The 15,450-nt window shown below is 42.9% G+C and overlaps 1 protein-coding gene across 1 annotated transcript in view; it reads left to right on the top strand.

Annotated features, from left to right (window-relative positions):
• The first annotated feature begins 2,046 nt into the window (after positions 1–2,046).
• Positions 2,047–15,450, top strand: part of glis2b (GLIS family zinc finger 2b) — a 33,016-nt gene continuing 19,612 nt past the window's right edge. Inside the window, exon 1 of the mRNA XM_030142144.1 lies at positions 2,047–2,937. The gene's annotated coding sequence lies outside the window, so the exon portion shown is untranslated. The remainder of the gene's footprint in view (positions 2,938–15,450) is intronic.

Below are 15,450 nucleotides of genomic sequence, written 5' to 3'. Positions count from 1 at the left end.
GCTATGCATCTATAAATTTTACTGCTGTAAGTTGTTTTAGAGCTGGTCACAGCTCTGTAAAAGCTGATTTTTCTCAAGTGACTCTGAACTGTATGTGTCAAACCTTATAAGTAATGACGCTAACAGTCATCATTAACATTAACTAACATGTTAACGCACAGAAATGTTAAAACTGAAGCAGACTGAAATAATTTAACAGGGTAGGAGTCCTATAGTCTGACCATGCACTTGGAAATTAACAAAGTAGATCAGTTTGGGTATAATTTTGTTTTAAAGGTAATGTAGGCTACATTTTGTTGTCTTGAGGTACCATTTATATATTGTCATGTTGCTGAAAACAGACTCCCACTTTGCTATAAATGTAAGTGTGAAACAGAATTAGCAGAATGTGTAAATATGATCAAAAAGAAAGGGATAAATAGTCACCTTTTGAGCTGGGTTGAAATACTGTTTGTCGCAACATCATTTCATTCATAAGGGATAAAACTCAAAAACACTGAACATGTAGGCATATAGGAGCAAAAAGAAATGTGTACTGTTTTACTTCATGTTTTGCTTCTGAACAAAAAGGACCTCCCCATGTGAAAAAATAAGACTTTTTTTCACACTTGTTGCATACATTATATGTCACCATTTTCCATTTTATTTTCCCTAGTATTTCCAGTTTATACTCCAGCTCATCTCTCACATAACCTTTAATTTGTTGTTACATGTCAGATAATGAATAAAGATTGTAAAAAATATGATCTTGTTTGTAACATTGTGTAGTTGTTCCCCCCGATACAACAGTTTTGCAGAATTTTGAAAAGAACTTAAGACATTGTTGCTTAAAAATGATTTTTTATTTTTTTTATTTATTTATTTTTTACATTAAAATGTCAACCAATGTTTTAAATTCACCAATTATTGGAAAAACTGGGTTGATTTTATAATACTATTAAGAGCTGATTTTACTTGATAAGAGTAACGTACATACAGACCTATGTAAACCCTTGGTTCATGCTACACATTTTAAATGTTTGGTGTCAATCTTAAACAGGGGAAAAGGGTTTCTGGAAGGACAGAATGGAATGGGAAATATACTTGTTATTTCCAATTAACTCTATTCTAGGTTACTGTGTATATTTTTGGTATTTCTATCATTGCTCCCCTGTATAATAATTCATAATTCATCAAGACTTGTCTAAAATGTTATATATATGTTTAAATGCTGATTTGTGAGAGATTTTGTATTGCTAAAATGAATGTTAATAAATAAAACAAGTGAACCTAGCATCACAGAATTTTTGTTTTTTAATTTTATATTCATATAGATTTATGGCTTGTGACAAAAAACTGCAGGGTATATTGTGGAGAACTTTTAACCCAAAGTCCATGAGGGTACAGTCTAAACAAAAATGCATTTAAAAAGTAGTGCCCAGACGTGGGAATGAAAATCATTTTCTAGCCACTTTTCATGGTTCACCTTATGGCCTAGTATGAGTATGTTTTTGTTTCTTTTTCTTTACATATATAGAAGTTATATACATAATGTTAAATGCTGGTAAGACTGCCTTAAAAAAATAATAAAAAGATAATTACAAAAAAATATATATATAAATCAGTGTTTCCTTTCCTTTGCCTGCTACAGAAGCTCTTCAAATTACACATATTATATCATTATAAGCTCATATGATGCAATATGACAGAAATAGGGTAGGCTGTTCTGTATTTCAACATCTTTCAGTCTTTACACTTTTTGTGTGTGTTGATGTCATATTTAGATGACTGGCCATGATCATGATGTGGGAAGGATGTTTTTTTTATTATTATTTGACAGCCCCTTGGGACATAAGTGGTGGCCACAGCACGCATAAAAATGTCCAAAAAAGGCTATAAAAAATGAATGGATTGTATTCTCTCTTGTTGATGGTGGACAGTTTGTGCGAAGGGATGGTCATGAGGACAGTCAGGGGGAGAGGGGGTGAGTTTGGAGAGGAGCCGGGGACTGCCCATGGTGGATGGGCGGAGCAGTAAGCATGCGCTGAGCTGGCAGACTCTGGGCTGGTCCTGACGGGCTGGCTGGGCTCCGGGCGGCTGTCTGTGCGCTTCAGACGGTCGTGGAGGAGACTAACCATCAACACTCAGCGTCTCCACCAGTGCTCAGAGAAGAAGACAAAACAGGCACGGGTATAACTAGGAGAAAAAGAAAGCAGACAGCCCCACCTCGGCATCTGGAAAAGCACCGTAGAAGAAGGAGCCGATCCTCCCCTTCTACCCCCACACCCCTGCCGCTAACCCGCCCTGCCTACCCTACCCTACCCTACCCTACCCACCACTTCGTGCCATCCCTCTGCTCTGAGCTACCCTCCCACCTCCCCCCAGGAGAACCACGGCCACCCATAGGAACCCCCACTTGACCTGCGTTGCCATTAAGCGATGCGCTTTGAATTCACAAGGAAATCACCTCTGCGTTTTTGACGCACAACACAGCCAGTGGTCTTCATTTTTTTTTTCTTCTTCTTCTCCTCAGCCGGAACAGTTAAGGCTACGGATTTGGGTGTTTACACTTTTTGACGGGTTTGCAGTGGTATGATAACATGCATAATACATCACTCCACTGCAAAAGACAAGACTGTCATTTCATAGATTAGTTTGGATTTTACGCAGCTGTCACACACGCTGCGTTTGAGCTTATGTTTGATTTTTCCATGATTAGAAATAACCCCGACAATGGTCTGGCAACGGACCGCCTCTTCAGACACCTAGTAATATTTTTTCAAGACGTGTCAGCTCTAGATTTCTTTTTTATCGAGGAAAAAGCTGCAAATTAACAAGGAGCCACTCAACGCCGACGGTATTTGAGCCATAGGACTTTTTGCGTGCGAAGTTTGCGCTGGCAAGAGGGGAGCCAAGTCGGAGATATCTCGGCCACATCCACGGCATTTTCCCTGGAAGGTAAGCCCACCGTGCGTGACAGTCTAATTTACTGTGCATATTCTCAACTCTACTCGTCTACTTGTCGTTGTGTTGGTGCAGTGTCAAATTGTACGAGTTCATCCAGGGCAGTGACCTATTTTCTGAGTGTCTCCAGCGGTGCACCGCCGTCCTGCAGCCAGGACTCCCCACACTGGCAGATTCGAGGCCGAGTCGAGGCGGACGTGCCATTCCCTACGTGTGTACCACATAGACGCAGTGTCACTACCTATTTCAGCATGTCAAGTGACCTTTGCCACGTGTCTTGTCGTCCCCCCTTTAATACCAGCATCCTTCTCCTCAGCCCTTTTAGACCAGTGTCACAAATCCTGTCCTATATAGGGGCGTTCATCACTGCTCAGCCAGCTGTTGTGCAAGATGCAGGCTTGTACTGAGCCCTGATGTTCTGTCACAACATCTGATAAAGAGTTCAACGTCTACAGATCGCTGACAGTCTCTTATACCGCATTGGTAAATAAAACAGATAAACCATGACCTCTAAAGCAACATAAGGATAACCAAATATGCAGGCATCATAGGCTATACATCACATTAGACCTCATTTGAATGTGTTTCTCATGTAGTTGTAAAAACTGAAATTCTGTGAGTTAATGTGGGAAATAGGCTACATTGGTATTATGCACAACAACAGATGATTTTATTCATGATTGCTGCCTCCTACTAGTTCGGTTATTGATGCTTAGTAGGCTCTTTTCATTGTGGTTCACATACTAAGTGAGTGCTGGAGCCGGTGGCATCTATGTCTTGCCATCCTTTTTGTTTAACAAAACAGCAAAGTTAGTTGAGGCCAAGCATGTAGTGCAGGGGGCAATGATGAGCATTGGCAGAGGCCTAGATAAAGAGCTATTTTCCTCCAATTAAGCAAGTCCACTGTCCCTAAGCCTAATTGTGTGCACATTGGGACTGGGTTTGGGATGGACCTTCTTCCCATTGGCTGCCTCCCATGGGCCCATTGTTCCAGAAGATGCCAGAGGAAAGAGCTGAGCCCTGCCAAGGCAGACCTAACAAGCCCTGTGTTGGAGGGGAATAAGGCCTGATCATTAAAAAGCATTAGGCCGCAATGCAGATCGAGGCACATTCAGGGGGCTGCAGTTGTGTTTTGGAACAGAGTGGGATGTTTGTATATTTCCAGGGTGACTGTGAGATACTGTATGGACAATATATGTATGGGAGCATGAGAGGAACCCCTTGTGTCGCACAGATAGCATGTAAGACCGGAGGGGGTCTGGCCAAGTGCCCACTGGACCCCTTTCAAAGTGTGTAGGGAAGAGGAGCAGTGAAAGAGGCCGCATGGGCTCTGTGCATAGGGAGGACTTTGACTCCCTCTTCCAGGCCCCTGCTATTTAATCCATAACCCTTGTCTGAACTGTGAGCACAGGTGCTCCTCACATCCATAGCCTGCCGCTGCATTGTTTATCCAATCAGCTGATGATCAGTTCAGCTGCAGGTCAGACATAATATCCATCTGACAGAAAGACTGGGTCCAGACCAAGAAAAATTCATTGCGATAACTAGCTTTTCAGGCCTCTTACAAACCATACTTAGCCACTGCAGAGCAAATGCTCTCTGTTCCACCATAAAGCCAGATGTCCACTGGGGTCCAGCTGTGCATCCCTGTGGTGGCATTCCACACTCACAGGATGTGTGTGTGTGTAGGCAGCCTCTTTCGCTGTACATTTTCTCATCCTGACTGCATTCTTGGCCAGATGTAGACACTTCAACAGCTGCTGGGAGCAACAGCTTGAGTTTTGATGCATTTCTGGTCAGAGCTATAGGTCTGACACCAACTGTATCAGCTGTAATTTATATGGTTTAAAGGCGTTCCTCTGCCAGTCTCCACAACTAAGTCATGGGTGTGGTTGTCACCCTCTACCCACTGTTCTTGTGTCTTGAGAAGGCGCCCCATGCCACAGCTGTGTGACATCACCATACTCCTGAGGTCCCTAAGTGTGTGAGGGAAAGGCGGCTGCTTTATGGTGGAAAAGGTGGACCCTAATGGCATATTCCTGCGTCAGAGAGCAACCACGAGGCATGTGGAGAGTGATGGTGGGAACCCACAATGCACTTGTACTTAATGGCTTAGACCAGGCTAATAAAAGTATACCACATATAATGTAAAATGAACAAATCAATGGTATCAGAAGGGGGAAAAAAAACTTACCTCTAAAATCCAAAGTGACCAAGTTTAGTCCTTCACACAGCATTGTCAGTATGCCATCCAAATTTTCCACCACTTCTGAAAGTATAACACTGAGGAGAGGTAGGACCGCTGCCATTAGATAGGTGGAATGTAAGTGGCACAAACTACAATGGGAGAGCCAGTGTGAGTGTTTGAATTAATATCACAGTGGGGTTCCAGAGCTGCTGGGGATTACGGTCAAGCTAAAAGGCAACGGAGCAGCAGGGAAGAAGGATTACAGTGGTCAGTGAATGAGGCAGCATGCAGTGAAAACAAGGCACCTGATACACTCTCACATTTATCTTCACGGACATAAGAGCCAATTTATTTTTGATACTCCTGAGAGACATATCTCCTCTGTGGTTACATAGGCATGAGCTCTGAAACAGTGAGTGCTGATAAAGATGAACAGTTTTATGTTCTGTACATTCTATGGCTTTCAACATATGAAATACATCTAACATTTAGATATTACATTTCTCTAACATGTTGAATGGGGTAGCACATTGCAGCTCTTGACCTTTTCAATGGGACTGATGATAATTTGTCTACTTTCAGCTTTGAATCTCTTTAGTGAAATTAGCTGGTGTATTAGCGTTTGGATCTTTTGGATCCTAATAGCAATAATGTCTGTATGTGGTTTTTTAGGTGATACATCACAGTGTTCGTTTGTTGTTTTGCATTGATGTTGTTGGCAAATTCATGTTCACTGCACACATTTTTGTGTCTTTACAGTACACCAGGGGAAATCAGATGAGCTGTACTGAATACGAAGCTTGAGAAAATAATACAACTCAGCTTAAGTCTCAGTAGAAATAGGGCTGAACAATATTCAACCCTAACTACAAACTTGAAAATGACAGTAAAAGACTTGCATGCCTCATGTCATTAGAGTCCAAAGTTGTAAATCTTTTTCCACAAAATGTGTTATCTCTAATTATTTCCACATGTGCAGCAGTGGAGGTGACACACTCATACTTGGGAGAGCTTCAGTGTGATGTGACTGTGTGGGGTGATGGCCAGATTTCTGGGCCCATACATTAAGAACAGGCATAGCGGATACAGAGCCTGACTCACGTTGACTTTGGGAGCCGAAGGAGACCGGTGCATACCGCTTTGCTCCTTGGCTGGCTGGGCTCACGGACCGTGCATTTTTCTGCAGTTAAACTGTAACCACTAATCACCTCACGGCCTCACTGTTTCCTCCTGGACCAGACCATTCTGAGGTCCCTAGGGTGTGTTAAAATGCCCCCTTGGGTTAAATATGGCCTACCCTTTTTTAAATCACCTGTGTGGGGCATCCCAAGTGAGAACAGGATTCTTGGTCTTTTTGTGAGGATCTGCCATGGTGAAGTGTAGGGGTCAGTTCCTCTGCTGTAAGTCTGCGAGCCTGCATTTCCAAAATAAACACAGACAACTCAGTGCCTCACTCCAGCTACCCCACCCTACCTCTTTTCATTCTCTTTAATGCTCCTTCTGCGTTCCCTGCTCAGTGTTTCTATCGTGAGAGAATTTCAGCTTGTAGAGCCCTGTGGACAATATGCAGACCATGTCTGGGGCAGGGCACACTTGATGAGGAAAATTTAAAGAAAGAATACAGGACTAGAGCCAAGATGTGAAAGGATACTGGTAATGTAAAAGAGGTGGCTGAGTTAGACTGGATAGGCAGAGGAACGTTTTCACATGGTCCATGTTGGCTTTAACACTTTTAATATTTAACTTATAGATTATAGTAAACATGCATTTGCTGACTTTTTGGGTATCTGAGTTCAGTTCAGGGATCTGTGAGTTGTATAGTAATGTGCTCTCAGCAGTTCAGTTTAAGTAAAGACACAGCTGGTTTGTATTATTATTTACTTGCTTGGCCAACACCCTGGATTCTCTAGTATACCCTCAATAGCGGTACAGCAGTTCAGTAAGACTGAGGTATGTATGTGTGTTTGCTTGTTTGAAGAGAAAGAAAGGGAGGAGTCAGACAAGAGGGGTTCTGCCTGTAAGTATGGGTGAGGAATAACATGCTGGGAAGGGAGAGACAGGGAGAGGAATTGATGGTGTTTTTTTTTTTTTTTTTTCAGAGAAGGGGAATGAGGGAGCGATGGGTGAGGCTTTTCTGAGACTCAAATAAGGCTCTCAAGTCTGGGCCTGGGCCTGGTTTTCTGTCTGGGCATATCCAGTCCTGTCAGCTAGCTTCCAGACTTTACCCCTTCACCCCCCTCCCCCCTGCTCCCTTCCCCTCCATCCCCGACTCCCTGGGACTTCATCTCCTCCTCGCTTTTAACTCTGTTGCTGTTCCTTCTTTCCCTCCGTCCCTCCCTTGCATTTTCATCTCCCACTTTCCATGAGCCCCCAGCTTTAAATCCAGCACTTACATTATATAAGACATTCTCCATCTTATACATGGAGAAAAAAGGGAAAGAGAGAGAAAAAAGTTTGGCCTGTAAGTGTTTACCTTCTGTGTGGTGTTGTAGAGATGTTGCCAGCACTAATTTAATTCATATGTACAGTGGCTGTTTTCTCTTAAGGGGGAGTCTTATGTAATTTGGAAATGCTGTTAGTTTGATGTTACATTTTGTGCAATAAATACTTATTCTAACCTCAAATAGTTCTGCAAAACAGTTTAATAGCACACCATTGCTTAAACTTGTAATAATTGTCCTCTTGCATATTGGCCAGCTTTCTTCTCTGGATCCAGTTTCTTCTCAGTGCGCTTGCTTCTTGTTTGCTTGGGTCTCAAGACATGTTCCTGTCCATCAGACTTATCTTGGCTATTACTTAATTGATTCAAAATGTCAGTATTGATTCAGGGCAGAAGGTTCTGTAAGAGTACGAATATCAGCCTGACCTTCAACACTAATTGAGATCCTCTCTTTGGCTTATTCGTCACCAGGCTGCATGATGATGCATGATCTCATTTGTCTGCTGCATATATTAGCCTGTCCTGTTCATTGTGATTTGACAAAGGCTTCAGCTTTTTCGAGTGCCCCCCACCCACCCACCCTCCCAAATTTCACAAATTGGATGTGCCAACAAATTTAAATCAAGACTTTAGTGCTACTCCATTTTACAGCATTATGCTCAACTCTGTCTGTCGCCATCTCACTCGCCCTCCATCTGTCCGTTTGCATCTGTCTCTCTGCTCTCTCTTTCTGTTTTTCTCTCCCTTGGATAAAGCCGCAAAAGATGAAAGCTACAGAGTGGAGCCTGTCACTTAGTCAAGCTAGAACACTGAAATACAGAGAGAAAAGGAGAAGGAGAGAGATAAATGGAGGAAAAGAAAGGAGAGAAAAGACTGTCATATTGACCTTGTCCTATTGCCAGCCATGATGGGAGGGGACGTGAGGAGGAGGGTTAGTCAAAGAAAATAGGCACTACATGTGAGGAGAGAGAACATGCTGCTGCTGTTACGTTGGGACAGCAACACAAGGAGAAGACAACACAAGTTTTGTGTATATACATAAATGAGATCACTGGTGAGAAGGGCAGAGGAGGTGAAATGGAGGTACAGCAGTCTGTATAGGGGTGCATGCTGGTATTTAAACAAACACTGGCTCCATGATCACCCATCTTCTACGTGTGCCTGCTCCTAACACACACGTACACACAAACACACATCACGTCACTTCGTCTGGTAATTGCTCTCTGCTGTTTTGTATTTCTCCCTCTTCCTGTTTTCCTCCTCTTTCAATATGCTTTGGTTTTGGAAGCTGAGGTCCTGCCCTGTTTCTACTGTAAGTACATAAACACACTAATGCACACGTAAAGACTTGCATGCTAGCAAACACAAAGTCAGAGACACTCCCTGTCCAGCACATCTGGCTCTTTGTGGCCCCCTTTTCTTGGCGTTCTCCTGTGCAGAATGGCTGGTTCACAGGTGTCACCCAGCCCTCCACAGGGACAGGGAGTGGCCAATCTGGAGGAAGGAAGTAGAAAAGTCAGGACACCCCACTCGTGCCCAATAGGCCACAGCAACGCTACGCAGCGATAAAGACAGCTCCCCACCCCTTGCCCTCAGTCTCCCAGAGGCTGTGTTGCATAAAGCTGTTGTTGGGATCATATTACCGCGGCTATTGAATAAGAAGACTTGCTTCCCAGGGAGTTCAGTATGCGCCTTCAACTTAGTGAGTTGCAAGCAAATGAAAGTGGCTGGGGTCAGTCCATGAAGGCAAAAGGGGTTTGTTTCTCATGCGTGTGGTGCCATAATATCCCCGTCCAGGAAATGACTGTGAGACAGGCGCACCCCTCCCAAAGCTGGAGACGTACCACAGCGCTCTGAACTGGTCTGAACTCCACACAACACACAGTCTGCACACTTTGCATTAGGCTGTGTGTTTGTAAATGTATATATGACTGTAGGGTTGTGTAGACACTGCACAGATGTGTGTTCATAAGTGCACTTACTGTGCACCTCCCTACCTCTTACCATGATTCTTTAAGTTGTTACTGGGGGGGATAGACCACATCAACCTAGTAACTGGTGCTAAAATAGTGGCTGGGTTGTTTTTTTTTTTTGCTTATCGTACCACAGTTTCCACACGCAAGTCCCCACTATTAATCCTGCCCTCAGTTTGCTGTTAAATGTGGCAAAGAAGGGGAAATAAGGAAGAAGGTTTCAGGCTGCAGTGTTCAGTGTTGAACAATAACAGACCCACAAGGTTTGGAGTACACACCTGTGTCTTTTCATTTCTCATCAGGCTTAAACCCTGCCTTGGGTTTTAGGGAGTGGTCACCATTTGCCCCTTTTGGTGTTATGTGTGCTGAGAGAAGCCTGTATTTTAAAGACTTAGGCAGGTGCCAGTGCTTTGCATTCTTAACCTGACCTTGTGCTCATTTCTGCTGCCTTAAGGGAGGTTTGCATCTGCAGAGCCGGCAATGCAGGGGTGAATGTGCATGCGTGTTTTTGCCTGTGTGGCGTGTAATCTCACTTTCCATCCCTGTTGAACTGATAAAATCATTCACTGCATGCACTACTGTGAAACCCACTTAGCCTACCATTGCATACCCATTATACACATGATGCCTACACAGTTCATTTTTGTACTCCTCCAGAAAGGAAATCTAGAACTGGAAGCGGAAGACGTTCCTTTTGTAAAGTAAACACCTCCAGAGAGTATATTTTCATGTCAGTCTTTATGCAATTTGTAGCAGGCTTTGATAATAAACTACCTTGCCGCCACAAAAATTTGTAGATTTTCATGCTGTCAGTTTAGCTGTTAGATATTGCTAATGTTGGTGTGAGTCAGCTGGAATGACAGCATTTAGTGTGGGAGTAACATAGAGCCATCACTTCCGAAACACAGACCCTATCCAGCAACTCCAGCAAACCAGACACAGCTGGTTAGTGGGCTGATGAGAGGACAAGAGCTGGGATGTTGCAACAATGCTGAGTTTTGATCCTCCGCAAACAAATTCAGTTAAAAGTTTCTCCGGTAGCTTTAGGAAAACTCGCAATAGAGTCAAAATAACCCCCTATTCATCACACTCAAACAAAACAAAAACATGTTTACTCCAAGTTGAATGAATTTGTGAATATGCTGTAAAATAAACTTGTTAACTTTTATCGCTGGACTTTTTCCTTTATCACCACCACCACTACCACCAGCTCAGACTGTTTTTCCTCCCACCCCTCACTGGCTCAGTTTCTTTTCTTTCTTCCCCCCACCTCCCTTCTTTCCTCTCCTGTTGCTTTCCTACTGAGCGTGGTGTGGTGACGCCCCTGCTTGGCTGGTGAGCCGACTCCAGACCCTGTGATTGCGCGCAGGAGTCAGAGGATTGCATCACTGCCTGTGGGGAGAGGCCACAGGAATGGACTGAAAGGGGGGTGGGAGTGGGTGGTTGGGGAGGGGGCGAGAAGAAGGGTAGATGAAGAGAAGGAAGAGGAGAGAGAGTTGACGGACGAAGGGGGTAGAGGCCGAGGAAGAGAAGGGGAAGCCAACGGGGAATAGGGCTGAGGGAGATCTTGCAAGTGGTTGTTTATATTTAAGTATAGCAGAGCAAAGATGAGAGAGGAGGGGTGAAGGTTGGAGGGAATGCATTGAGTAGACTGCAGGAGGTACAGAAGTTAGTGGGAGGTCAAAGTAAGCCAGGGTGGGGATGTCTATCAAATCTCCTGAGCACAAAGACAAACACATTCTTCTCTTCTCTTCTCTTCTCTTCTCTTCTCTTCTCTTCTCTTCTCTTCTCTTCTCTTCTCTTCTCTTCTCTTCTCTTCTCTTCTCTTCTCTTCTCTTCTCTTCTCTTCTCTTCTCTTCGCAAATACTGGTAAGCATCCTGTTGCATTCATCCGTTCCTGCCGTGCAAGGAAAGTGCTATGTTGTGAAATGCCCCACGTTATTGTAACATTACTCACCACTGTTCAAAGCCTACAGTACCGTTGTGTGAAGTGCCTTAAGCATTAGCGGTGTGTAGGTTTACTGCACACTGACTCGCTGAAGGAATCGTCTATGATCACCGATTTCTGTTGTGATACTCCGCTATGGATTGAAATGTCTTTAGTTTATTAAAAACGTATGTAGCCCATTTGATAGTGACTTTTGAATGGGAGTAGGTGGGAGGAAAACTAAGCAGAGACTCCAAACACATGCTGCTGCACGTGGACCCTCGATCACATACTGTTCATGTCATATAGCAGCTACTAGGGAGTCTAATAAATGGACTGTGGCTCGGGGGAAGTTTCCAAGCCTCATGCCAATGTGCAGCTTTTCTCTCTCGCTATACCTGCCTCTTCTTCTCTCTTCGCTCTGCCAAAATTGTTAGCTTTTTTTGCAAAACAGACTTTACAAACAGTTATACACATCCTAAGACAAGCTCCTTTATGGTACAACAGTATTTTTTTTTTATTATTAAATGTAGATTCCTGTTTACCCTGAACTGAAGGTTTTGTTTGCAAAATGTATATGTGTAATATTCTTTCTTTCATTTTCTGAACCCGCTTTATCCTCACTAGGGTCACGGGGGTCGCTTGGAGTCTATCCCAGCTACTTATGGGCGAAGGTGGAGTACATCCTGGACATTTCGCCAGTTCATCGCAGGGCTGACATATAGAGACAAACAATCACTCTCACATTCACACCTATGGGCAATTTAGATTAACCGATTAACCTATCAGTGCATGTCTTTGGATGGTGGGAGGAAGCTGGAGTACCCAGAGAGAACCCACACAGACACAGGGAGAACATGCAAACTCCACACAGAAAGGTCCCACCCCCCTATGTGTAATATATATATTACAGTATGATAATATTATACACAGATTTACAATCTCAAGGCCTTCTGAAATTCACCCATCACTACTGCATCCATACATGTACCTACCCATCTGTACCCCCCCTACCCCCACCAAGAGTCATATCAGGTCACTGTGTCATGTGATAATCCCGGGTTTAACAGGCTGTAACCGCAACTGACACAATGTGAAATCTCAGTGAGATGAGGTTGTTATTTTGTTGCCCAGTCTGTCAGTAAGATGAAAACATGATTTTAATAATCATTGTAAAAAGTTGCAGTATGATTTTCTGTTTGAGTGGCTAAGGGGCCGTCCACATGGACACGAGTTTAGAAGTATCTGCAAAAGTTGTTGTTTTTTGTATCATATGAGTGTTTCATTGACATGGAACCAGAATTTTGGAAGCCCGATCACATAAATCTGAAAACTCCATCCTTGCATTTCCATGCTTACCACCCATACACAATGGCTTATTACAGTGTTGCGTTTGTTTTTATCCTCCATGTCTTCTCTGTTTTTGGTGTATTCCTGTGGCATGCTACAGTGTTTTCATCGGTTTTGTGCACACACGCACATTGCTCGAGACGCTGCTGTGTTTATGGAAAATTTTTATGAAATGAAAAAAAAAAGATTGTTTTCATCTCTATGTGAATGAGGCCTTATTCAATTCTATTTCCCTTGTATTTCTTCACCCAGAATAATCACAATCATAATTTAAATAAAAATCTAATATAAAAAAACCCAAAATTATACCAATACATATCACAATGTTTGTCATTGTGAAATCATAGTTTCTTTCAAGTTTAAGGTTGATTTTTGGTTTCGAGTGAAGAAACCACATGATTAGTTGTGCTTTTAAACTATTATTTTACAGTCAGAACAAACACTTGCCAAAGAGCATTATAAAATCTAGAAGTGGAACAATACATTTAGAACAATACAATGTCAATCATCATCAAGATATGCCTGACAACAATACATTTAAATATTTTGTTCAGTGTTTTAGCTGACAGCGCAAATAGAATAAACCCCACAGGCAACAAAACATGATCATCATCACAATATACAGTGACAATAATTACAATTATTGCGTCATTTCCCAGTCCTAGTTAAGAACCAATATCGCAGTCCAACCTTTATCCACATGCAGTAATGCTAATGTGAAACTGTACCAAAGTTTACATTCTCACAAAATGTTAACGTTCAACCATAGAGGCACATTTCATGCTCTTCCTTTCTTATGTAGCAGTCCTCTTTGACAACAAACCACAAGCATGCCCCGCCCTCCTCATTCTGTGCCTCCCTCCCTCCTGGCACCTTCCCTCCCTCTCTGCCCTCTGCCTGGAATTCCTCAGTGTCTGAACGCTCTGGCTGCAGGCCATCAGTAGCTCGCTGAGAAGCTTCCTGTTGCACTCCTTCAGTCCGTCTATCCCTCCCATTTTTCTTTCCTTCCTTCCCTCTGTCCTTTCTCTAATCCCGCATACATTGCTTCGGTAAATTTTGTGAATCTTTATCGATCAAACCTGTGTTGCTATTTGTTTTTTCCTTGTTAATCAAAAGTCCTGCAGCTGTGAAAAGCATGTAAACACGTGTGTTGGTTTGTCTCTGTATTGCAGCCATGATGACTTTAAGTGATCCAACTACTGTCTTTTTCCTCAATAGTCCTTTCCAAGTGGCTCTGTGCATGCTGCTATTACATAATCTTGTGTACAATCCTCTGTGTTTTTTGCACGGGGGGAATGGGAGAGATTAAGAGTAACAGTAAAAAACTAAGAAAGTGACACTTGGATATATCTGATTAATCTTTTGCTGTGGTTGAGTATTTGAAATCCACAACTGAATTTGTCAATTTATGCATCACAGGGGTAAGAAACAAATGAAAGTGGATGAGAAATGAAATAGTTTGATGGAGTAGTGAACTTAAGAGAAAAACAACAGCAATATAAGAATAAAAGAGAGAGCGAAAGAGAGAGGGGGGGTGGGTTAGAGGCCCGGAGGAGGAGGAGGAGGAGGAGGAGGAGTGGAAACTGAGGTTTCCTGTCTGAGGAGGCGGCTGGCTGAGGACGACACTGGCAGAAAGAAAAGTCTCTCAGCTGTGTGTGTGTTTGTGTGCAGAGTGATCCATCAGGGTGAGGGGTGGAAGATGGACGCGGGGGCTGTGGCTCGGGTGTGTATTTGTCAGCGGAGGTGGGGTCATCACTTGCGGCTCTTACCTCAACAAACGTCAGCAATGAAAAGAGTGCGACACAAGCTGAGGAGGAGGCTTTCACCATAATTGGGTGTGCTTTCTAAAGTCTGAACAAACATCCAGGACGTGAACCTGTCATAGGTGGTACATCATCAGTAACTGCCATCATGTAAACTCATTAGTCTAATTACTATTATCATCTCAGTGATAATATGTGAAACTTGATGGATCACCTCTTTTCTTTCTCCAGGTGGATGTGGTTATTACCAAAATCACAAATGTGTTTATTCTGAAGTGTGGAAATGCTTTGATCTCTTTAATCCGTTCTTGTGAGTGCGTTAACCTCTTCCAAGTGAGACAGCTTTGTTTATTCCCCCTGAGCCCCAGGTACAGATGTAGAATCCAAATGTCACAGGTCAGAGTTCACACCACACCCGCTCGGCTTTAACTTTACCTTTGACCCTTTCCTTCCCACCTGGTGAATGGAAAAACCAACAGGTCTGCACAGGACCCACATCGTAAACGAAGGTCTTTGCAAACCACCAGACACTATGGAACTACCAAACACTGGACTTTAGAGTGTTGCAGTGACTTGTCTTCATTATTAATTATTTTTAGGCAGTGTCAGTGGAATAACTGATACTTTTCACTCATGTTACATCCTCAAATGTGAGAAGTGTCTCTAGTAAACCAGCTGTATACTTATTCTGGTGCTTATATTAACCCATAAAGACCCAGGGCTACTTTTGTGCCACTTTGCAAATTATTTTTTTCTCTATATTTAACCTCTCTTAAGTGATTTATCACCATTTATTGTAATATTATCGTCTTTATTTTGCATTTATTCAGTGAAAATCAGGTATTTTTCTACATTTAATTTACTGA

This window comes from Sphaeramia orbicularis, chromosome 8, assembly GCF_902148855.1.
Source record: "Sphaeramia orbicularis chromosome 8, fSphaOr1.1, whole genome shotgun sequence".
Taxonomy (NCBI): Eukaryota; Metazoa; Chordata; class Actinopteri; order Kurtiformes; family Apogonidae; genus Sphaeramia; species Sphaeramia orbicularis.
Note: the sequence above shows the minus strand (reverse complement) of the source record. Positions and strands in the feature narration are given on the sequence as shown.